The 24279-nt window shown below is 50.2% G+C and overlaps 1 pseudogene; it reads left to right on the forward strand.

Moving 5' to 3' along the window:
- Positions 1–430: 430 nt before the first annotated feature.
- Positions 431–24279, forward strand: part of LOC131094398 (zinc finger protein 850-like) — a 672678-nt pseudogene continuing 648829 nt past the window's right edge.

The raw sequence follows: 24279 nt of genomic DNA on the forward strand, positions 1-24279 counted from the left end.
TTTAGGGTCCCTTCCAAGCCAAACCATTCAAGGATTTGATCATTCTGCCATCGCCATGTCCCACTACGCAGTGGCCATGGAATTTCAGTGACATCACAGCTCCCAGAGGGTTCCAGGTGGAATGTCCAGGACCTGGAAACAAGCAGAGCAGACACTTCACCGGCTGCCAAGGGTCAGTTGCCGCTCGCTGTGTGCTCTGCCCCTCACTGCTGAGCTGGTGCTGCTGCCTGGGCTTTTCCTGCTGCCTGCTCTGGAGCGCCGATCCCAGCAGGATGTGCTCTTCTGTGCCAATGGAGGTATAGCGCCATGCCAGGCAGGGGGCACCGTGGATGGGCAGGGTGCAGCCATGTGGGAATGGATGGTGTGGGACAGGAAGCCCAATGGGAGATTGTGCTGCCCCACGCAGATTGACAGAGATATTGTGGAGGCTATGGAAGTGGACATGGAGCTGGAGAGGGAGGAGATGATGGAGGTGGACGAGGAAGATCTTGTTGAGGACATGGAAGTAGAGGAGGGGGACAACATAGAAGAGATGGAGGTGGATGAGGAGGATGACATCGAGGAAATGGAAGTGGACGAGAAGGATGAGGAGGAGCCCATGGTCCTTGGATGAAGATGGAGCCCCACAGGTAAGACAGGCAGCTGCTTCCCACGCCCTGCCCACACACACACTGGGTCCCCTGATGCCCGGCTGGGGCTGGGCTGGATGGCCCCGCTCAGGGACATGGTGCCCGCAGGGGGCCTGGATTGTGCTGCCACAAGCACCAGCCCCGGCCTGCCCTGCGCTTGCCTGGGGCCACGCCAGCCCTGCCAGCCCTGGCCCAGCCCCTGGGGCCCAGCTGCCAGCCCTGCTGGGCCCAGTGCTGGCAGCTGAGTCCAGCTCTGCTGTTTCCTTTCTTCCAGGACTGACACAGATCATGGCACAGATGCCACTCCTTTGTAAATATGTTTAAAAGCTTCAAGTTTCTTGTAAATATGTTCACTACGTTAGAAGATTTCTGTAAATATGTTTTGAAGATTGTTAGTCCATCGGATCCCATGTAAATATTTTCTGTACATTGTTGTTGTTATAAGTATTGTTATAATGATACATGTTCTGTCAATCCTAGCTTTTGCCAATCTTTGGCAAATAAATAATGTTTTTTTTAAAACCTCACTTCTCTTGGCCATTCTTTTGGGCACAGGCAGCATTCGCACACTTGATCCGGGTTCCTCTTGATCCAGGTTCCTAGGGCTGGAGGTCCCTGGGGGTGCTGGCAAGGCCACCCTGGGGCTGGGGGTCCCTGTGCACAGGGGCTCCCACTGACACCACTCCTGGCACTGGGCACTGCTGCTCTTCCTGGCCTGGGGCACAGCGCTGTCCCCAAGGGCTCAGCTCTCACCAGCTCTCACACAGGGGGCTCTCACAGTACTGGCCCCTGCAGCACCGGGCCTGGCCAGTCACACCAAGGCCCCGCTCCTCTGCCAAAGACCAGGTTCCCTCTTCTGGAGAGGAGAGGGAAAGTTCATCCCACCTTGAGGATGAGCCTGAGCATTCTTGGCAGAGAATGCGGAAGCTAGTGGCTGAAGAGGGGGACTGGGAATTGGTAGCTAAAATACAAGCAGCACCGGTGCAGTACCAGAGGGGGGCTAACCCCCGATGGGAAGCTGTCACACATGGGGAGATGAAAGACCTTTGTAAAGCAGCAAAAGACCATGGGCGGGGCTCGCCATATTTTAATAATTTGTTAAATGCCATCTTCTCTGAACATGTTATGGTGCCTCACAATCTGCTCAATTTTATGCACATCCTACTTTCTCCCACTGAATTTATTCTGTGGGAAGGAATGGGGAAAAAATTACTACAACTATTAAAAGAGCTATGCTGGAGAAGACAGGCAGGCACACCTAACACAAGACCATCTAGCCAGGGACGAAGATTTCACTAAAGCTGAGAATGACGCAAGACACCTTCCCTGAGCTGTGTTAGAAGAGATACAAGGTGATGCAAAGACAGCTCTCATGCAGACACCCAATAAAACAACACCTACTCTAGATTTCACAGACATTCTGCAGGACCTGAGGCATCCTTTCTAAAATTTATTGACTGCCTAACACCAGCAATAGAGAAGTTAGTTGATCATCCAAAAGTCAGGCAGGTATTGCTTGCTAAACTTGCTGAAACAAATGCTAAAAACTCCTGAAAAGACATTTTACCCTATATACCCCTCATCTCAAAACCTAACATTGCACAAATGGTCATGGCATGCACCCTTAGAGCATCCTTATACCATGTAGCCAGCCTAGCTAAAGCTACCAGTCAGGGTGTAGTAGAGGGTCTAGTGGCCTCCCAAGTTATTCCCTGACATACACATGAAGAAGTACCTTGCTTTAAATATGGAGAGGTGAGCATTCTCAACAGAATTTTATAAATTCAGGCTATTACTAGGGACCTTCTAGGTGTCACAGCCACTGTCCTCACTGCCTCCCTTGTCCACATGCTTGCCAACACCAGCAAAACCGGTGGTCTGCAGGAAACCCCACACAGACGCAGAAAGGTCCCACATGATGACACCAAATGCGAGGCTGTCCTGCCCTACTCTCCCGGACATCCTTGAGAACCAGCACAGTGACCTTCTCAGATCCATCGGGAAAACTCTAGCACTGCAGAAGAACTCGACAGAAGACAGCTGTGCCCTGGAACCCAAAGGCAGCTGGTAGGCGCCTTTTCCTTTCCATTCCATTATATTTCTCTTTTCCATATTCCAACAGGCCAATACGGGCCTGAAGAACGGCCCAGAGACATTTTGATTTTAACCAACACCAGGGAAGGGATGGAGACACTCACTCTACTACCTGAGGTACTCGCCTTGACGTCTTTGCAGGAGATAACTGTCCAGGCTCTTTGCTTAGACCCTCCCCTTTTCATTCCAAAAGGAACAGTTATAGCCAGAGCCAACCTCCTACTGGACATGATCACCACACCACCTGATCCAATGGTGATGTGGGCACAGATTACGGGCAGAAATAGACCCATTCTAAAGTGTGCTTTGTCATGTAAAGGGAGAAAGAGATGTCTGTCAGGACTATTAGATACAGGAGCTGAAGTCACCGTACTTTCCCCCCCTGATTGGCTAAAGGATGGCCCTTGGTTCCAGTGGCTGGGGTAATTTTAGCCGTTGGGAGAGCCACTACCAACTTCTGGAATCAAGACACCATCTGCATGGAAAGACCTGAGGGCACAGTTGCTACAGTAAGATCATTCATCACCCAGGCACCAATAACACTTTGGGGAAGAGACCTCTTGTCCCAGTTGGGGACGAGACTAGAGATCCTATCAACACCTCAGGATTTCTAGATGGGGCTACCTAGCAGCGCACCACCCTTCAGTTAAACAGGAAGATCAACGACCCCATATGGGTGGATCAGTGGCCCCTCCCAGGCAGAAAGTTAAAGGCCCTGCAGTCCCTCGTGCAGGAGCAGCTTTCTGTGGGCCACATTGTACCATCTACTAGCCCCTGCAATGCGCCTTTCATTATCATAAAAAAGCCTGGCAAGGACAAGTGGCGGCTGGTGCTGCACCTCAGGAAAATCAACGAGGACATCGAGGACGTTGGTACCCTCCAGCCTGGCCTGCCCTCAGCCTCCCTGATACCCCGAGATTGGCAGATAGTTGTTATACCTCTAAATGACTGCTTTTTTGACACCCCCTTGCATCCCAATGACAAATCCGTTTTCCCTTTTCTGTCTCTAAATCAACAAGCACCTTTACAGAGGTACCAGTGAACCATATTGCCTCATGAATGAAGAAGAGCCCAGCTTTTTGTCAATGGCTTGGAGCCCAAATTCCCTCGCCCGTGCAGAAAAGACATCCTAATGCTATCATTTTTCATTACATGGATGAAACATTAGTTTGAGCAGAGGCTCAAAACATTTTGGATGTTGTAGAACAAGATGTCATCATGGCAGTACAGGAGTAAGGTTTTGAGATTGCAGCAGATAAATTCCAAAAGACAGCCCCCTAGAAGTACCTAGGTCTAAACACCACAGAGAGAACCATCACACCCCAAACACTGCAAATCAAGGGCAACCCAAAGATTTTGCGAGAACTCCACCAACGCTGTGGAAGCTGTTTTGGTGTCGTGGCATGGGAAGCCATGAAGGTGCCTCTGAATGTGCACTCAGGACACTTCCACTGCCATCCCAAAGGGAACACAAAGGACAGGCCTCTGCTTTCAGCACTGCTGAGCTCCTCACCCAGCAATGAAATCTCAGGAAGAGGTAGGAATTTTGTGCACCAGGGAACCTGGCCTCTAATAAAAGGCATGAATCCCATAGCCCACATAACCCAATGCCTTGTCTGCCTGTACCTTTTCCTTCTTCTCTCTTCTCTTGTGTCACTTTTCCCATTTTCTCTGTCTGGGAGCTTGGCTTCTCTCTCTCCTGTCTGCAGGCTCAGCTGCATGTGTGACCCTGCAGGAACAGCCTGACCTGCAAGCAAAGGTCACGTTATTTCAGAGCACTGCACTGCTCCAGCTTGCGGAGGAACTGGGAGCTGGAGACAAATGCTCCTCCTTGGGAGCAGCTCCTCCCCATCCTGCACAGTGAGGAGTGGGATATCCATCACTGATCCCCCTACCACCTAGCAGCATCCCTAAAGTGCTGCTTTTCCTCCCAGAATTGCCACCCTGAGCCACCCAAGGTGTCCCTCCGCTGCCAGGCTGGCTCTGATCAACAGTGGAGGTGGAACCCTGAGCCCAGCAGACACTGATTCCTTCCCTTCTAGCCCAGGTCCTAGCAGAGCACTAAAACTCCACACCAGGAGTGAATTTGGAGGCTACATGGAGAAAGGGGAATTGCTGTTGATCGGGGCAGACAGAATAAAATGCAGCTGCCAAAGGGAAATCAAAGCATCCCGCAGAGTACAGCCAGGTACGCTGCACATTAAGGCTGTGCTGGTGTGGAAATACTGTATTAAAAGGAATTTATGATCACTACTATCTGCCAACAAAAATACACAGAATACATTAAGCTTCCGTTTTAAATGCAGAAAAGATACGAAATTCAGAGTGGTTTTCACCACAAACACATCTCAATGGCCAGCCCAGCACTGGGGTCAAGGGAGGCAATATTTTGTTGCTACCTCTTGATGGCATTTCTTCTTCTCCTAATGCAGGAATTCTGCCTGCCCAGGACAGCAAGGATGCAGGTGAACAGCCACAGAGCTGCTCACAGATGGACAGACAGACCAAAGCTTCTCATCTTCCCCCTTCTGAGGAGGATTTCTTATTCAACCTTTCCTTTCTCTCTTCCTTTTACTTCAAAAGATACCTGGGATAGAGTAACAGCTTGCAGGAGACAGGGAGCATCTCCTACCAAAGGGAAGTGAAGGCAAGGGTAATTATTGTGTAGAATAAATACATGTACTCACAGATAAAATCTCCGGTCTTGGGAAAAAATTGATCAATCCCTCCCTGTTGAAGACCAAAGAGACATTTCCCTGATCAAAGGACCTGGTCCTTCCTGTGTAAGACTGGGATGATTTTCACAATTCAGACAGAAACATTTCGAAGTCTGTAGTCATTCAATAGGTATAGATGCATTTAGAAAGTGCAGGAAAATCCATCTTGGAGGATTTCCTATTAAAACAAGGTTTGTATTTCTGGTAGACTCTCTTTCTCTCCATCAGTCCTGTCCACTGGAAGCTGCATTGGTTGCATATGTGAGAGGACAGGTGTGATTATCTCCCCATTTTAGAGGAGGATAGGCTACATGTTCCTCCTCCACACTTGGAATGCTTTCCATGGACAGATCCCAACCTCCTCCTTCTCCTTAAATTTGTGATACACAGGACCTTTAATCTCTGTCTATCTGAGGGAGCATCCTTCCCCGCTGAAAAGTCGGGCTCTGCAGGAATTCGGTGCCCTCACCAATGTGTGCCCCTTGCTGGCGGTGGAGTACTGGTCAGAAAGGAGTTTGTAGGATCTCCATGAAAAGGGCAACATCACATCTCCTGTCCCTGGCTCTGCCAGCAAGGAAAACACAGCCAGTGCTAACCTGCTCCAGTGGGAGACGTCCCTGCCCACGGCAGGGAGGTGGAACAAGGTGAGCTGTGAGGTCCCTTCCAGGCCAGGCTCTGAAGGATGAAATGCCATCGCGGGCTGAACGGGAGGCGGGAGGACGATCCCCTCCTCCGCAGACACAGCCAGGGCCCGGCTGGCTGCCTCCCCCCAAAGCCCAGAGCATTCCGGGCTGTGCCACCAGCACTGGGCAGGCCAGGTCACAGCCCCAGCAGTGGCTGTGGCAGCTCTGGGCTGTCACACAGCCGGGAATGGCCCCTGGAAGGAGGTGGATGGAATCCCATCGAGGGAATCACCCAAAGGGAAAGCACAGGAGCAGGCTCCAGAAGGGTGGGAGGCTGGGGGGCCCAGCCCTCCTGTTTCTGTTCTCAGTGTGAGAAATGCTACTCACTTCCAAAAAATTTAAAAGGTTTATTAAAACCTTATCAGAAATACAACAGCAGACGGAATAGAGAAAAGATTACAGCGCTGGGAGCAGAGGATTTCCCCAACATGTGCTCACCCACACCAGGGAGGTTTCATCTTTTAACCCTTTAGACCCCCCAAATTTCTGTCCATCGACTCCTTCTTCCCTGCCCAGGGGTGGAGATCCCTTCCTGACACCTTGAGTGGGGCTCAGGTGCTGCCACAGGAATGAGTGACCCTCCCAAATGTCCCAAACCCAGGGCATCCCTGATAGCAACACAAAGGGGTAAAACATAACTATAAAACTTCTCTGAACATTTTCTTTTTAATTGTGAGAGTCAACCATGACATTACTCATCTGTCTAATCAGCAAGCAGAAAACAAAACCAAACCCAGGCCTGGTGCTCATGAGCTGCACCCCCAGCACAGCCAAAACCCCGAGGCTGCATCAGCCAAGGCACAAACCCTTCCTGCTCCTCCTTTGCACACTAAATGGGATTTAACCAGGAGCATCCGAACCCCAGAGCAAAACTCACAGCCCTGATGTGTTTAAGCAGCTCTTGGTGCTCCAGAGATTTCCCCTCCCCACCCATCACAGCGACCCAGGTTCATGGCACAGCAGGGCAAATGTGCTGCTTTAATAAATAAACCATGAAAAACATCTCTGTTTTCAACAAAAAGATTGACACTGACATATAAAAATGTTACAGCTGCTCAAGGAAGGTCTTCTGTCTTATTTAGTTTGGGGTATTTTGAAGTCAAAAGTGTGTTTGAGGGTGGGTTGGCTTGAATAATGTGATTAAAATTGCTGATTTAGACAAGTAAGCTGGAAATACTGAATTTTAATCATGTTTCAGTATGTAGCTTCTAGCCATTTCCCTTAAAAATAGTTGATTCTCTTTGATTCCTATAATTTGATACTATTCAACAACTGGGAGAACACACTGGAGCGATACATGTGTAAGCAATTACACAGCTTCACATGCTGCTAAAACAGAACCATTCTGTTAATACCTTTTTCCCAAGAGAAATTAATTTTTTACTTATTGTTTGCATTAAGTTGCATTTGGGAAATGAAACTCAATTTAAAAAATATAAAACCACGCTTTCGTTTAAACCATTTTGTGACATTTTTTCTCCTTGACACCTCAGACAAATAAAATATGTGTATCCACAGGTAGGCACTGCATAGATGTGTTACTGAATCGTCCCTCTTCCCTGAGAGCTGCAAATCCTACAGCTGCCGGACCTCATCCCTTGCTCCTCATAAAGGGAAAGAAGAGTTTCCATTCTAGGTAATTTCCCAGCTTTAAATCAGCTACCCAGTGAGCAGAAATAGCTGTGAAATCCCCTCCACAAACCTGCCAGAAGGGTTCCAGCTGTGGAGAGGGAAGCAGCAAATTCCTGCTCCCACAATTGGTTTGGAACCCTTACCAATTAAAAAATATCCCACTCTTGGGAATTTTTAACCACAACTAAAATAAATTAAAATCAATTAAAAATAAGATCACAGACTCACAGAATGGCTTGGGTGGAAAGGAACCTTAAAGCTCATCCAGTGCCATCCCCTGCCATGGCAGGGACACCTCCCACTGTCCCAATGTCCAGCCTGGCCTTGGGCACTGCCAGGGATCCAGGGGCACCCACAGCTGCTCTGGGCACCCTGTGCCAGGGCCTGCCCACCCTCACAGGGAACAATTCCTCCCTAATATCCAATCTGAACCTGCTCTCAGTTGGAATAGGTGTTATTGCATTGTCTTGGGATGATGGATCAGGAGAAAGCCCCAGGGTGTGAGCAGAGCTCCCAGCGCCGCTGCTGGGGACGTGCCACCCACCTGCCCCTCAGTCACTCAGCTGCCTCACAGCCAAAAAGAGAGTGTCCAACAGGAAAAGTACTCCCAGAGGATAAAACACTTGTCACTGCACAAATGACAAGGCCTTTATTGGGACTAAATGTCAAAGCAGAGCAACAGCATTTATTTTCCAAACAGGAGACACTGATCCTTTGGCGACGCTGCAGGGATGGTGTTATTCCTGCTCCTGCTTTAATCCCTTTATCAGCTGCAGAAGCACCAGGACAGGCTTTGGTCTCCCATGCCAGCTCTGACGGACACTGCTGTCCCCACGAGCTGTCCCCACCCCTGGGTGCTGCCTCTGCAGCCCAAAGCACCTCTGAGCACTGGTACTCCTCCATTTGGATGCACTCTGCCCATAAAGATGCTTAAAGAGACGCCGAGGAAGACTTTAATTTATAGCCCCATTCTTTTAATCTTGGTCAGCCAGATTTTTTCAGACATCTCTTTATATCTCCTTATAATATATTGGCTGGAGCAGCAGCACCAGGCAGCAGCTCCCTCCCAGGGGCTCTGCTGACATTTATAAACCAAAGCGATTTCTCTCGTGTGCTTTATGTTATCAGCTAAACCTGTCCACTTAAATTATTGCCTTGTAACCAAATCAAAACTATCTGTTACTCTGCTCTGTGCACATTTCCCAGGCTCTATACCAATATCAAGCTTTGCAGAGGCTAAAAACAAGATTATAAATTAATAAACAAATGGAAAACAGGACATGCTTCCACCAGGCTCACAACTGAGGGAGGATCAGGCACGTTGTGCACCGCGTTAGTAAAAGCAGAGGGCTGCTGGTGGAATATGCAGCACGCAGTGATAACCAAAGAACCCCATCTCTCTTCTTCTAGAGCAACCAAATGATCAGCTGTGTTTCCTCACTAAAGGAGAAAGGTCTCATCCTGGGCTCCTTTCCAGCGCATCATTCCACATTCCACAAGTGGGTTTGTGTTCCAGCATGGGGACAGGGCTGAGCCCCAACTCACTGCACAGCTACAGGCTGGCAAATTGTACATCACACACTCACCTGCAAACCTCCCACCAAGGTTGTGCAGTAACTGACTGCACTCCTGGCAGTGGCTTCCCCATCCCATCCCATCCCATCCCATCCCATCCCATCCCATCCCATCCCATCCCATCCCATCCCATCCCATCCCATCCCATCCCATCCCATCCCATCCCCATCCCATCCCATCCCATCCCATCCCACCTCACCCCATACCATCCCACCCCACCCCATCCCACCCCATCCCATCCCATCCCCACCCCTTGGACAAAGCTGACAGCCACTGACTGCCCATCAAGAGGAGCCCAAGAGGGACAGGAGACTCTCCCCCTGCAGCACCACCCTGTCCCCCATGGCACAGGAATGTCCCCTGGGAAGGCTGGAGCAAGCAGAACAAAGGTGATCCAGCTCACTGAGGCAGATTCCTGGCTTGTCCCCAAGTGAGCATCCTTGTTTGCCATTGTAAGAGAATTCAAAATCTATCAAGGGTTTGAAAACAAGCCCCAGTTACGAGTCAGTAAGTGGCTCTACAGCTCTCAAAAATTACCTCGGTGTGTGAGCAAGCCTCAGATAACATCTGCCTTCCTTTACTCTTTGTTTCTCTCCAAGCAGGAAATGAGGGAAAAGGGACTTTCTTTCTAGTACAGGCAACAAATTGGAATTAATATGTGAATGTTCCAGCAAACCACACCAACAGTGCTGCAGTACTGAAATAATCACACTGCCAGAGCATCCATAATAAGTTATCTAATGGCACCACACCTTCCCCCTTAATAAAATAATGATTAAAAACTACCAGGAAACAAATCCCAACGAGCAGCAGAGCTCCCCAGAGCTGCCTCCCCAGCTCCAGGAGCCACCAGTGCCAGGGCTGGGGACCCGGCTGAGGCTGGGGCATCCCATGCTGGTGGCACATGGGGACACTGTGCCTGACTCCAGCTGTGCCTGGGTGGATGGGATGTCCCACACCAGCGTGCTCAGAGGAAAACAGAGGAGCCAGACCCAGTCTGGGGGCTCAGCTCACACCCTGACCCCAGACTCTGGTTAGAGCTGCTGAGCAACGAAGCAGCAAAGCCTGCCTCCATTTTTCTTTCCTTTCTTTCCTACAAAGGCAAGTCTACCACTCTCCAGATTGTTTGTTACTTCAAAACAAAACATTTTTAAATGCAAAAGGAAGACATGTAACAGGCACAGGAAAGGATGAGATGGATTACTGATGGGAAGAAGAGGCCCATAGCCTGAATCTCATTTTATTTCTTTCTGTTCCTTCTTCACTCAGCCTTTTGCATTAGTTCACTGTCTGGCATTTACTGCTCCTCCCAATTAAGTGCCACTAGAAAATGTCATTAATATGCTCTATGTCACCTCCTCCTGATAGCTGGTGGAGAGATTTCACAGCACCAGGCCTGGAAGCTCCCCCAGCAGCTGCCCCAGCACCCCCAGCATTCCCCACCTCAGGCAGGGAGGAAGCTCAGACACCTGTGTGCACATCCCAAGTACAAACTCCTGTGACAAACTCCTCTTCCTGGGGAAGAAATGCTTTACAAATGCAGTCCCTGGGCAGCTCCTCCTCCCACGGTACTGCCGGGGAGCCAGAGCTGCCTGCTGAGTGCAGCATCTCCTCAGAGCAGCACCAGCCTGGGCACTGCCTCCCCACTGCTCAGGTAACCAGGAACAGCAGGGGCTCTGCAGGGGATGGGATGCAGCAGGAACCCCTGGGGTGATGCACCATGCCCAGTGCCACGGTGCCACCTCTCCCAGGCGCTGCCCAGCTCGGGCTGGAGGAGCTGGGCTGCCTCTGCCTGCGAGCGACCAGCCCTGGTGCTGCCAGCCTGGTTTCATCGCTGTTCTGTCTGATCATTGCCCAGAGGGCTGACAAGGACAGAGATGTCCTTCTCTTCCTGGGATTGCAGAGGAAACCCTCAGAGAGGAGTTCTGTCCTTACAGCATGAGCAAACAATTGGCACTGCTGCTTCCTTCTGCCTCCCAGGGCACCCCGATTGAGCAACACAGGGGTTTGGATGGTGGGTGCTGCTGCCTATTTCCCAATAAGCATCTCCTTGGAAAAGCTGCTTGGGTGAACATTCGGGGAGAGCAGCCAAGTCCACACACCACACTCACCATGGCCAGTTCAGCCATGAGAGGCAGAAGGGCCTTTTGTATGACAAATTCCAGCAAAGACTTATTCCAGCACGCCAAAGGGGAATCAGAGACAAAAGAGCTGGCCATGTGGTGTGCACAGGGTTAATTAGGGGTCAGTGGCCAATGGTCCAAAGGCGCTGGGGTGGCACAAAGGGCAGGGCAAAGGGCACTGCCCTACAGGGGAGACGCAGAGCCAGGCACCAGGGATACCACAACCAATGAGGGAACAGGGAAAGGAGAAACTACCAGAATTTGGGACATATGGGGAAACGAACTGGGGTGGTTCATAGTGTTGTGCAAGGCTCCATGGGGAAGTTTTCTCTTGCAGCATAGGTGGAGACTCTATAGCATATTCTTCCAGGGCACAGCCCTGGGGATTGCCCTGAGGGATTCAAAGGATTCCACACCCAGACACACAGGGAGCAGGAAGGGCCTGATCCCCCAGCCACAGACCTTGCAGAGGCTCTTCCAGAAAGGCCTGAATGGGATGAATTGTTGAGAGACTAAATGAAGAGTTCAAAGCACCTGAATAAAACCAAGGAAGTCTCATGTAAGAACTTCAGTTGGCTAGTTTATCTGACAAACCTTTCTGTGACATTCCAAGCTATGTTAATAAACATCCTGGAAATCAACCTGTCAGAATGGTGATGTCTAAGTATGACATCTTCTCCAACATCTGATTTTGTTCTGTGCTGCATTGGAGCAGGGACAGAAGCCATCTGAAATGCTTTCAAGCTTGCCAAGGGTGAATCTGTCCCCTGTTCAACATCCAGCACAGCTGCTGGCAGCAAAGGCATTCCTGAGAAAGCCCCAAAGCCACCCTGTTCTGATACATCCCAACAGCAGGTGTGCTCCTGCCCAGGCTCCTCACAGGTCCCAAAGCAGCAGCTCTGCTTTCTGCTTGAACCCCACTTGAACAGGGACAGGGAAAGAATTATGGAATTTTTTGGTTGGAAGGGACCTTAAAGATCACCCAGTTCCAGCCCTCCTGCCACAGTGATGCCACCCCAAAAGGGCTGATCCCGTTGCAGTTTCTCATTTAGCAAGAGACAAGTGACCCACTGGTGCTTGCTGTGCTGCTGCTCTCCCGTGGCTGATGCCACAGAGCTCACTGGTGGACTCGGGGTGTTAAGGGCTGCTCACACCACGATTACAGGGAGACAACCTCCACAGTAACCCCTGGGAGAACTTTCTTGCACCCAGTGATTTTTAATGCCAACCTTGCTGCAGTAATCACATCTTTAAGCACTGTCCATCAGGCCTTCAGCTCAAACACTTGTTTGGCTGAAAAGGGTTTTAGAGCCACTCTTGTCACAGTGCTGAGAGGTCTTCTCTGTAATTTGTTCCCCTCAGCAAATAGAATGTAAACGTTTTTAAAATGATGCCAGAATCCAATCCCTCCTCCCGTGATTCAATCCACAGCTAGCAGAGAACAAAGCCTCACAAGGAAGGGGCTCTCCACTAAGTAACCCTTGATTAGAGATGTGAAAGTACCATTCCATTTGGACATTGGGCTGGACAGCGCTCACAACTGGCCCTTTTCCCTGAGCCAGGGCTCTCCTGTGGCACTGGGATTTATGTTCTCCCAGCTGATCAGTGGGTGCTGAGTGCTCTGAACGCTGCTATTCAAACAGAGGCACCCTGTGGGGGAGGCTGGGCTGGGCTCCCTCCTCACACTGCCTGCCCAATCCACTTGGCTTCTCCTGCAGCTCCTGCAGCAAGGGGGAAGGAGGGGCACGTGAGCCCCTGGGATAAGCAGGCCATGGTTGGCAGTGCCAGAGCAGGTCCCTGTGACTGCCACCCACCCTCCATGGCAGCCAAGGTGACGATGATGATGGTGGTGGCACACCAGGGGGCCCAGCCTCATGCCCAGAGCTGAGCCTGCTGAACACACACCAAACCTCATCCCTCCCGTGCAGGGGAGCCACAAGGACAGGAGGGGTGTCTGTCACACACTGGGCACAGCGTGGCCCTCCCATGAAGTGCCTGGGCCCCCTGGGAAGTCTGGAAGTGATGGAATTGAAGGTGGAAGCCAGCGAGGAGCCTGGGGAGGAGGGATCTCAGGGAAGGAGGGGAGACAGGAGGGCTCCAGGGGGAAATACAGGGCCTCTGATGGGGGCACTGCTGCAGCATCTGCTGATGTACCTGCTGCTGCTGCTGCTGCTGCTGCTGCAGGAGGGAAATGCTTCCAGTGGCAAAGAGCTCATCCAACAAGTGCTCCATTCTCCACCTCCCTCCTGGGAGGGCTGCTCTGCCTTCAGTGCAACAGCAGCGAACACACCAGGAAAAAATAACCACAAGGCAGGAAGAAGAAGGAGTGCCCTTTTGTAGAGTAAGGTCAACATGTTTTCACTTTGCCAGCAAAGCCTTCTCCCCAGTTTCAAGGCAGGCACTGCAGTGAGTTAGGGTGCAGCAGGAGCCATGTGCTGAGGATTTAATTCCAGGCATTTGATTTAGTTTTTCTTTTGATACTGGGCTTGAAGTCTGTGAACTGCAGCAGTTTAGGGAGTTTAATCCCACAAAGGTGCAAGCAGAAGAAACAGAGAGACCAAAGGTATCCAGCCACTCTGATATCTCATCTCTCAAATGGCACACCAGGCTGCAGAGACACTGCAGCGACCTTTGTCTCACCATGTCCCCAAGTCAACATCCATGAGAAGCTTACTTACAAAAGCCAGTTTTAATCCCTTTCCAACTCATTACATTATTTATCCCCAAGCCAGTGCTACAATCCATTCAATAATTGTCATTCCTCAGGTCTATTTGTTACTCCAGAAAGACCATCTGGGATGCTGAAGGCTTGGCTACGTTCAGAGAAGATCAATGCAGGATGTAGGCAGAGAAGAACAAGGCAGCTGACCAGGAGAATTGAGAACCTGACAAAAAGAACTGAGGATGGTATTAATTTTGTGGGTTTTAGGCATCTAGCCTTTTGAGAGAGGCTTCTTTACTATGATGGAGGTTAGCACCTCCAGAACATCATCAACCATCATGTCTCCCACGTGTCACTCTCAGAGAGCCTCTCCTCCTCTCTCAGCGACTCAGGAGAGGGCCACCAAAGAACCTGGCAATGTGGAGGCACAGAAAGGACACAATAGGGGGGAATAATCCATCAGGACCAACACCAGTGTGAGAATCAGGAGGTTTAAAACAGCCCTGGTTAATCTGTTGTTGGAAACATGGAGTTAAAGGCTAAAAGGGCTCAACTTGAGGAGGGCAAAAGAGCAAAACAGGAAACTATTTTCCAGGGGAGGGCTGGGAAGCTCAAGCAGGGAATTCATGACCAGGCCTCAGCACTCTCTCTTCCTGTCTTCAGGGTCTGAGTCTGTAACTCAGTGCTGAAATTGCAAGGATGAGACACGCACAACACAAACTCCCTTCTCCCAGCTCCAGCTCCGAGTGGGAGCGTTTCAGGACACGCTGTGCCACTGTCAGGGTGTGCGGCTGACTGCCTTGGATCCCCTCTGTGCTCAATGGGTGTCAGCTGCCTCCCCTCACCCAGGCCCCAGCCCCGTGCCAGCAGTGGTGTCCCCTGTGAGAGTCTATCCGAAAATCCTTCATTTTTGCCTCACAATTGTCATGAAGAGAAAAGACCACCGAAAGGTTAAAAACTGTTGAGCCAGTTGGGAAAGAAAGTCTCATGCTTATTCAGTGTGTTCACAGGTGGTGTTTGCAGAACATGCCATGCTGAACTCGAAGGGGCATGCTGCCCTTTCTGAACAATGGATCTGGACATTCTCCCCACCTCCTGACCTGGCTGGTCTGAGCTCTGGGGTGGTTCCCCCCTCCAAGAGAAGACCCCTCTTGCCTGCCTTCAACTATCGTGACAGACAAACAGAGATGCTAATCGTCATCAAGGAACCAAGACAAGAAACCCCCCTGGCACCCCCCTGGCACCCCCTTGGCACCCCCCTGGCATCCTCCTGGCACCCCCCTGGCACCCTCCTGGCACCCCCCTGGCACCCTCCTGGCACCCCCTTGGCACCCCCTTCCAGAGACTGGGACTTAACAACCGCCCCAGCTCGGGGGAGGTGTGCACGAAGGGGGGAATACTGCCCAGAATAAACGCACCTGCGAGCATTCGGCCATGAAAACAACAGAAATAAACACCCCTCCTCCTGTTCCTATTCTTTTCCCCTCCATGGAAACCTAATTTCAGCCACCCTCCCCCCAACGAAAAATGGTATATTTTTGGGGTGCAATCCGACCGTCCTTTGAGATCTCCCTGAGATGTGCACCAGTGAGCTTCAACGGCTGGACCCCTGAATGACAATGACACATTTCGGTAGCTATACCCTACCTGACCTTTCTTTCCTCCCTCTTCCCTTGTCTTACCCTTTTCTTCCCCAGATTCCCTAACCAACGCATATTCAGCTGTGGTTATTTCAATAAAATTGCATTTTGTTGATTTGTTACTGTAAACCCCCTGTGCCTTGTTGGTTATTTTTGCACCAAAAAATCATCCGTCACCTGTTCACTCGGGCGGACCTCGACACCCCTGAGCCCGGAGTCTCCCCGGAGCCGAGGGCTCCATGGGGCTTGGCCAGCACTGCCCGGGCCAGCCTGGAGGTGCTGCTCCCACCCCCTGGCTGCCAGACCAGCAGGATGGATGGGAAGAGCTGCCTGCCAGCCCTGCTGCCAAGGCAGAGTGAGAACAAATTTGGATAATAAAAGCTGGAATAAGGAGATGCCTTGGAGAGGGCGCTGGAATAGCTCTTTGCAAAGCTTCAATTTAAAGCCTTGTTTCTATAGCTAATGCAGTCGTAAGGAACATTAGCCTAATTTCTGTCAAGAGAACTTTTCAACACTGCAGTATTTAAGATAGACACTAAAGATGTGTTTTATCTCACAGATAGATCACTGGGAAAGGAAGGAAATGTGCCACACTCGGTTCACAGGAAAATAAATTGACATTCTCCTGGGCCTAATTCGTGGATGCTGTTTTATAACACCACATGCACAAGCAGTCTCCCATTTTATCAGTATGCAGCTGAGATTGGTGCCAAATCCACTAGATAGTGGGGTTAGATACAGGAACCCACAGGGACGTGGTTCAAATGGGCACCCAAGGACACAGAGCTGGACATTTTCCAGCCACAGAGTATCTGAAACATTGGGCCATGTCCTGAAGGGTTAGGTCCTTCTACTGAAGGTGCTCACCAGCTGAGCCACAGCTAGCGGGGTGGGATTTCAGGGTCAAGGGGAGAAAACTGGTGATAGAAGAAAACTGTCTTGGCTTCCTCAGGACCACCAGCAGGAACTCAGCTGCTTGGTTTTTAGAGACAGTCCATGGTGAGTCAACAGAAAGCAAAGAAAAGAGAGGTTGTACCCTGCAGCTTTAGGAGAGCATGCTCCTGCTCCCATCATACCCCACTCTGAGGAACTAAAGCATTCCCAGGAGTCCAAGTGTATTAAGGCTGGCATGGCTCCACATGTCCCATGTGCCAGCCTTGGAGATGGGTTTGAGACATGCCCAAGAGAATGCTGGTGCCATGGCACAAAGGCTTCTCCCAGACTTGCAGCTTCTGCAGTGGAAAGTTGAAAATGCCCTTTTATTTGCAGTTGTTACACGGAAATAACATCCATGTAACCTTGTCCCAGCCTTGGAACAGAAATCAGCTTGCAGAGGAAGCCTGAGGGAACGCGACCCTGAGCTGCAGGCTCGAGGGCAGGAGGGTGGCTCTGCTCTGCCACGGATTCTGCTCTTGCAGGAGAACTAAATCACTACAGCAGTCAGAAATGTCCCTCGAGAAGGAAATCCTCTCAAAGACAAATCAATAACTCAGTGTAATTATAGCATGCAGCCAGGAGAATTTACATTGCACGAAAGGCTGAGAGCTCTGCCACAGAGACAGAAGCACAGCATCATCAAACAGCCCTGCAGCAGACCCTGCAGAGAGCACGGGCTCTGGGTGTTCACTGCCAAGCCACGAGGCTGGGCTCTGCATTTTGGGACCCCACAGACCCAAATCACAGGGACAGCAGCAGAGATGTTGTCCAGCCAAACTCCCTTGGGACAAACCCACCTTTCCCTTTTCTCCTCTGCAGCAGCAAGGCTGCAATCATGGCAGTGCTGGCAAACACTCCAGATCCTGCAGGGTGAGACACACAAAGCTCAGCTAAACCAGGCTCAGGAGCAGAGGGGGAGTGCTCCAGCCACAGCCTCCACCCCCGGCCAGGGGTTCCCACCAGCAAAGCCACCCATGAAACAGCACATCAAGGATGTGCTGCAGCCCCCAGTGATTAATGAGACTGCAATTTACGTAATTATATTAATGCTAAGTACACTCGGAGCAGTAAGTTCAAGGGAAGTGATGACACTGTAGAGGACAGTTCAACACTGAGCAGTAACTCCAGCAAAAAGGGGGAAGAAAAAAAAGCCCCTAATTATTCAGTAGCTCTTCTCCCAGATTCTCAGGGTCAGCTTGGTGGAGAAGGTGGCCTGAATTATATTTTCGTTTCCAGAACATCAAGAGAATTGCTAAGTGAGTTCCAGCGGCAAGGTCAGAGCCTGCCCATTGTTATGGGTGCCAGCCCTGTCTCCTCCCTGGCTCTGCAGGGCCAGGCAGGGCTGGGCTGCCGTGTCCCTGCCAGCGCTGCCACCACCGAGCCCTGCCACCCTGGGGACACAGGACCAGCTCCTGTGCCAGTGCCTGTCCTGGTCCCCAGCACGGACAGACAAACTGCAACAACCAATTCCTCAGAAGCCAGGTGTAGCCTCCATGTCTGAAGGTACAGGAGCCTGTCCAGGATAAGCCTGAGGAGCAAACAGCCCGGTCCAGCCAGCAGAGGTTTGTGCACAGCCAGCCCTCTCCAGAGTGCCTGTTGGCACAGCCACAGCCCCTGGCAGATGTGGAGCCTGTGCCAGGGCATGCAGAGCTGGGAAGGACTGTGCCCACACACAGAGCTCTTCCCCTGTACGCCCACCTGGAGCCATGGACGCATTTTGGAGCACCCGTGCTGGCCACAGTCCTGTCACTCCTCACAGGTTCCTCTGGTGCCAACAAGCTCTCACACAGATTGTGCCATCAGTGCTGATGTGCTCCAAGAGCCTCAGTCTGCAAATCCAACTTTACAGCAGTTACCAATGCACACTGGACTTCTGCATTGCTTCATTGAGACTTGAACCTGTACAGGGGCCTGGAGTGCCAGGACACAGGGAATGGCTTCCACTGCCAGAGAGCAGGGATGGATGGGATATTGGGAATTAGGAATTGTTCCCTGTGAGTGTGGGCAGGCCCTGGCACAGGGTGCCCAGAGCAACTGGGGCTGCCCCTGGATCCCTGGCAGTGCCCAGGGCCAGGCTGGACATTGGGGCTGGAGTAGCCTGGGACAGTGGGAGGTGTCCCTGCCATGGCAGGGGATTGGAATTGGATGAGCTTCAAGGCTCCTTTCCAACCCAAACCATTCTGGGACCCAATGACTCTGCACCTCTGAAATGCTGAGATCTGCCTGCAGAGCTGCCCCAAGGGCCAAGGTCAGTGCTGGAAGCTAAAGGTGCATTATGACCACCCCACACAAAGCCAGGACAATGACTTGTTTTGCTCCTACAACACACAACACAAAGCTGCCTGAAAAGCCAGGGCAGAAGAACTCTGCAAAGACAACACAAAAGAGGAGACCCCACAAGCCTCATGTGACCCCTGTGTCTGACTGAAAACCAAACTGAATTAAATGAGCAGTCACAAGTTTGGTGTCTCAGGATTGCACTCAGAGCTCTCCTGGTGCCTTCCACGCTCAGCAGCAGCATCCAGAAAGAGGGAACATGCAGAAGGCAACTCAGTGATTATTAGGAAGACACATATGAAGTTATCCATCACAGAACAACCTGTGTGCACCTACATGTCCTGCAGTACAATCAGAAATCAATAACAAGATGCAGAAACCCTCAACCACTCAGTAAAATATGAATAACAATTGTAATATTGATTTTAAAAGCACCTCTGTAAAGACAGTTGAGAAGAAGCCTGAGAAACCAAAGTAAAATGCCTGAATTGAAACCTTTTTTTTTTCCCTCAGAAAGACATTAATAATGGATTTTCAATGCAAGAAGAAAAACTGAAACCCACACCAGATTCTCCTGGTAATAACAGCTTTCTGCAAAGCCCAGCTATTAATGTAACAGGGACGTCCATCAATCAAGCACACAGAAAGTACTTTGAGAGCTAAAAAAAGAGCGTGCAAACATCTGCATTTGGCAACTTAAATTTTGCCTTTAAGCATAAGGAACATAATAAATTATCAGGAGGTTGGGCTTGAACTTGTTTTCCTCCATCCTGGACCTGAATGCTGAGGATAAGGATGAAGGTACACAAACATGCTGCTGCTGAGATTTGTCATGACAAAAAGTGGGCGAAAGGAGCACAATTTCATTTGTGTTTTCATTTGAGAACGCTGGTGCAAGAGGACACCAAGCAGGGGTGTAGCATCTCCCTGTGTGCAGTTCAGGGAGCTCCTGTGAACCCTTTTCCACCTCCAGCATCCTCAGCACATCCAAGACTGCTGGAGTGGTCCCACAGTGGAGTGACAATGTGCCAGTGTGCTCCAAGGTGCCCATGGCTCCCTCCTCGCCCAGCTCCTTCCCTGCTCCCCATGGAGCTGTGGTGATTTTGGCAGCTCCTCAGTCCCTCAGTGTTCTCTTCAACCACCACATCACACTTGGGGTCCATCCACACAGCCAAGCACTGCCTGGGGTGTCCCAGCAATCCCAGAAAAGCTGAATTGGCACCAGGGGAATGGCTGCAGAAAGCAGCTGGGGTGTCCCCACGCCTCCAGTGTCTCCCCCCTTGTAAAACACAGCAGGTCAGAGCAAGTGCTGGAGATAATGAACACAATTTATGGATTCCAGCACAGGAGGCTGCAGGCATGGCTGCAACTAAGTCTTAATAAATTCTGAAGAGTGGCACCATAAAATGGCATTTTGGAAGGCTGTATTTATTGTCTCCCCATGCTTCCATCTCCAAGGTGCCACGTTACACTTAATAACAGTTTTCTCCCCAGCTGCCAGTGTTGCAAACCCTGACAAGCTAATGGTCAGGCCAGCCCTCCCAAAACACACACATCTCACCCAGTACACAGCTTCCATGGCAGGAACAGGCAAAAAGGATTAAACCAGTGCTGCCCAGCTGCTGCCCAGCCTGTCCTCTCCGTGCCTACTCTGCAGGGCTCCCTGCCATGCAGCAGGACAGGAGTTTTGCCCCTGGAAGTGATGCAGAGGAGGAGCAGCTGCTGTGGGCTGGTACCTGCATGCCCAGTGTCCTGCTGGGACAGGAGCATCCCTGCCCTGCCCTGCTGGGAACACCAAGGCCCTGCCAGCAGAGCAGCCCCACCTGAAACTGCTGCCTGCTGTCACAGCAAGCTCCAGGCAAGGCACCAGCACAGCCCTGGGGGGAACCATGGGGAACCAGGGATCCTCATGGGGAACCAGAGATCCTCAAGGAGAACCATGGAGAAGAAGAGATCCTTATGGAGGACCATGGGAAACCAGAGATCCTCAAGGAGGACCATGGAGAGCCAGAGGTCGTCATGGAAGACCATGGAGAACCAGAGGACCCCTGGTTCTTCGTGCCAGAAGGACAGGAAACCTCACAATTCAGCATTCCCAGCTCCACTTCCACTGCAGTGTGCACTTCCATGGTTCCATATTTAGCTTATGGACCATGGATACAATTTTTCTGGAGCATAATCTCCACTGAGCTTCTTGTTCTCCCTGCTGGTGTAGTGTTCAAAGTCTGCAAGAAAATCACTTTGAGCTTCAGGCAGAGCCTTTCATGCGGAAGGAGACTTGACAAATATAAAGATGCTGCTGTTCCATCCCTGCCTGCATTGCCTGCACTGCAGAAGGCAAAAAAAAAAAAAAAAAAATCATGTGAACCATCTTTAGTTGTCTTCAGAATACAAAAAGGTAACAAAAACCCCCAAACTCACATATATCAGTTTATCAAGTACAGTTTATCAAGCAAACAGTACAAACAGAAGTGCAGGTGTGTTTGGCCTGAGAACACTCGTAGTGGATGGAGATGAGTGTGAACATCTCCTCACCCAGTGCCCCCCCTCTTGCCAGCTGACAGTGACCAGCTCTCCTCAGCAGCCTGGCTCTGCTCCTCCTCCAGGACAAGTCCTTTCCCATTCAGAAAGCAAATCAAAGGTTTGGAGAGCATCTGAAGAGATCAGTGTGTGGAAGGATGATGAAACAGGAGTCAAGTGAAAGCCCCTTGGCTTCTCTTCCAGCAAAGGCTCTGCCCTCATGGACCCCCTTCCCTGCAGCCTGTGGCTCCTGGCTCCAGCCCTCTGGACCCACAGCTCCCCAGCAGCTCAGACATTTCCTGCTGCCTCTTTTCAGAGGAGCCCTTTCTGTGCTTGCCCTGCTCAGACTGCAGCTATATTAGTGGGGCAGCAGTCAGCACCACCACCAGGGCTTGCAGCCCTCTGTGAAGCCACTGTGAGATTTTCTGTCTTAAAAACGGCACTGCCAGAGAGTCCCTGATAGCTGAGCCTGGAAACACCTCTGGGATCAACCCCTGCTCCAGCAGTGTCCCCTCCAGCCCCAGGGCTGTGCTCAGGAGGGTCTGGGATGTCCCAGGACTCCAACACCTCTCTTGTGGAGATGGCCTGCTCCAGCCACCCTGCAGTAACCAGATTTTTCTGTGTTTAAGCAGTGTTTTCTGTATGTTTTGCCGTGGAGGTGTCTTGGAATGGCAGCACAGCCAGTGGGACAGCAGCCACTCCTCCACCATTCCCTCAGACAGCCTATAAATACCTGCACTCCACCTGTAAAACTCATCACCATGTGCAACCCCCTTACAGCTCCAGCTAATTCAGATACAGCCAGGGATAACAATTTTTTGTGTATTATCTGGTGAAGAACAGACAGATAACTGTAATAAGTAGCACCCTAGTTAGGTGAAATGATAGTGTAATTAATGAAGATCAGGTGGGCTTTGTTTCAGATAAGGAAAGCAGCAGATTCTATCAAAATGTAAATGCAGCTTAAAATACAGCCTCAGTGATCACTTAGAGGTGCTTTTAGAAACACCACCAGCCTGAGATGCAGAGGTTTTGCTTGGGCTGAATGACACATCCTGAAAATAAACCCTGGTCCACGGCTAACATGTAAATTGTTGATTAGATCTATTTATTCACACCCGGCAGTGATGGGGGAGACTTGCAGCTCCCTGCTCCTCCTCTGGCTTTGCAGGATCACAGGCACATTCCTGTTATTGCTGCTTGCAAGGACTCTGCAACCCCGGGAGCTCCCCAGCAGCAGAACAGCAGCAATTCCAAGTGACAGGCTGCATACATTAATTCTGTATTCACATAACATCCCGTTGCAAGTGAATGACCCAAGCAAAACTTCCTGCAGTATGAAGGATTAGGCAGAAAAATCAGAAGAGAGGAGACTGAGTCCTTTGAATCAGAAATGCTGTCCCTCATTAGAATTTCCAACACCACCACCCTTACTCCTTCCAAAATGTAAACACATATTAAAAAATTAAACATTATTCTGGCGTGGAAGAGTTCTTCCAATAAATAGGAATTAGTTCTAGAAAACATCAGGACAGACCCAAGGACATTACATTTCCTTCCCCAGCTTTTGCTGGTAAAGCAGGGCTGGAAAAACAGAGCCATATTTATTTTTTAACTGGGAAGCTTCCTCAGGATGCCAAAGGAAGCAGCTTCATTAAAGCAGAGCCATTTGTCTCAGTGTGCATTCAAGTAAGAACAAATGCAAAACCAGCTTCTAGACCTCAAGGAGCATAAATAGCTTTTTAATTTATGTCCCAAATTCCCTTCAGATTCTGAAATGAACAGAGGGCAGGGTTCTGAGAAAATGCCTCGCTCAGTTAAGACAGCTGGATGGATATTCTGAGTTTTCCTCAAAAGAGAAGGTGATTTGCACCAGAATGGAGCAGGCACAGCGCGTGGCTCTGGAAGGATCTGTGGAAAAAGCAGACCTGTTGCTTGTGTGACCCTATAAATAAATGTATGGAAAACTGAATAACTTGGGAAAGAAAAAGGAGGAAAAAAAAAAGAAACCGGAGCCCCATCTGAGCAAGAGGACAATTTGCAGGCAAGAGCTGTGAAGGAGCAAGTGAAATATTCCTCACAGGAGCCATCTGACTGTGCTGACTGCCTGAAAACCCTCTGGCCTTGTCCTTGCCCACCCAGAATCAGTTTTGTGGAAGTTTCAGTAAGTCAGGCCTTAACTCACAGGGGAAACTGCAGGGAGGAAGGGCCTGAGCAAGACCATGGAAAACACTCCCTAATTATGGAAAAAGATAATGCTGCAAAACTATAGTTAAGGGATATACATGATCCAGACTGAACGACAAGGACAAACCAGGGATTAGCCCCTAGAGCCAAGTTCTTTTGTAATAACTGCCACACACATCCCAAGGCCCAAATCCAGCATCTCCTGGAGCATATGGCCACAAGTATCCTGGTGTGATAAATAGGTATGATTCGTGTTGATAAAAATTGAAACAGTAATCAATATTGATACAGTAATTAATATTGGAGAATAATAAAATAGTAATAGTTAAAAGTTGTAATGCCAAAGAAGAGAGGGAAAGGAGGGGCTCCACCCATCCCCCTTCTCAGCATATGTTTTCAAGGACCACAGGAAAGAAGTTGAAGATACAGTTGCTAAAAATGACCAAAGAACCTTGTTTGGTCCCAGAAAATGCTAATTATAAGGGATTTATTGCCTTGATATGTAGATGCAGTGATACGTTAGTCTTGGCTTACATTGTACTGGCTTGGTGCACATGTGTAACCCAAAGGTGAATTAAAGGACAACGAAGAAGACTACAGGGTC

The sequence above is a fragment of the Melospiza georgiana genome, chromosome 29, assembly GCF_028018845.1.
Source record: "Melospiza georgiana isolate bMelGeo1 chromosome 29, bMelGeo1.pri, whole genome shotgun sequence".
Classification (NCBI taxonomy): Eukaryota; Metazoa; Chordata; class Aves; order Passeriformes; family Passerellidae; genus Melospiza; species Melospiza georgiana.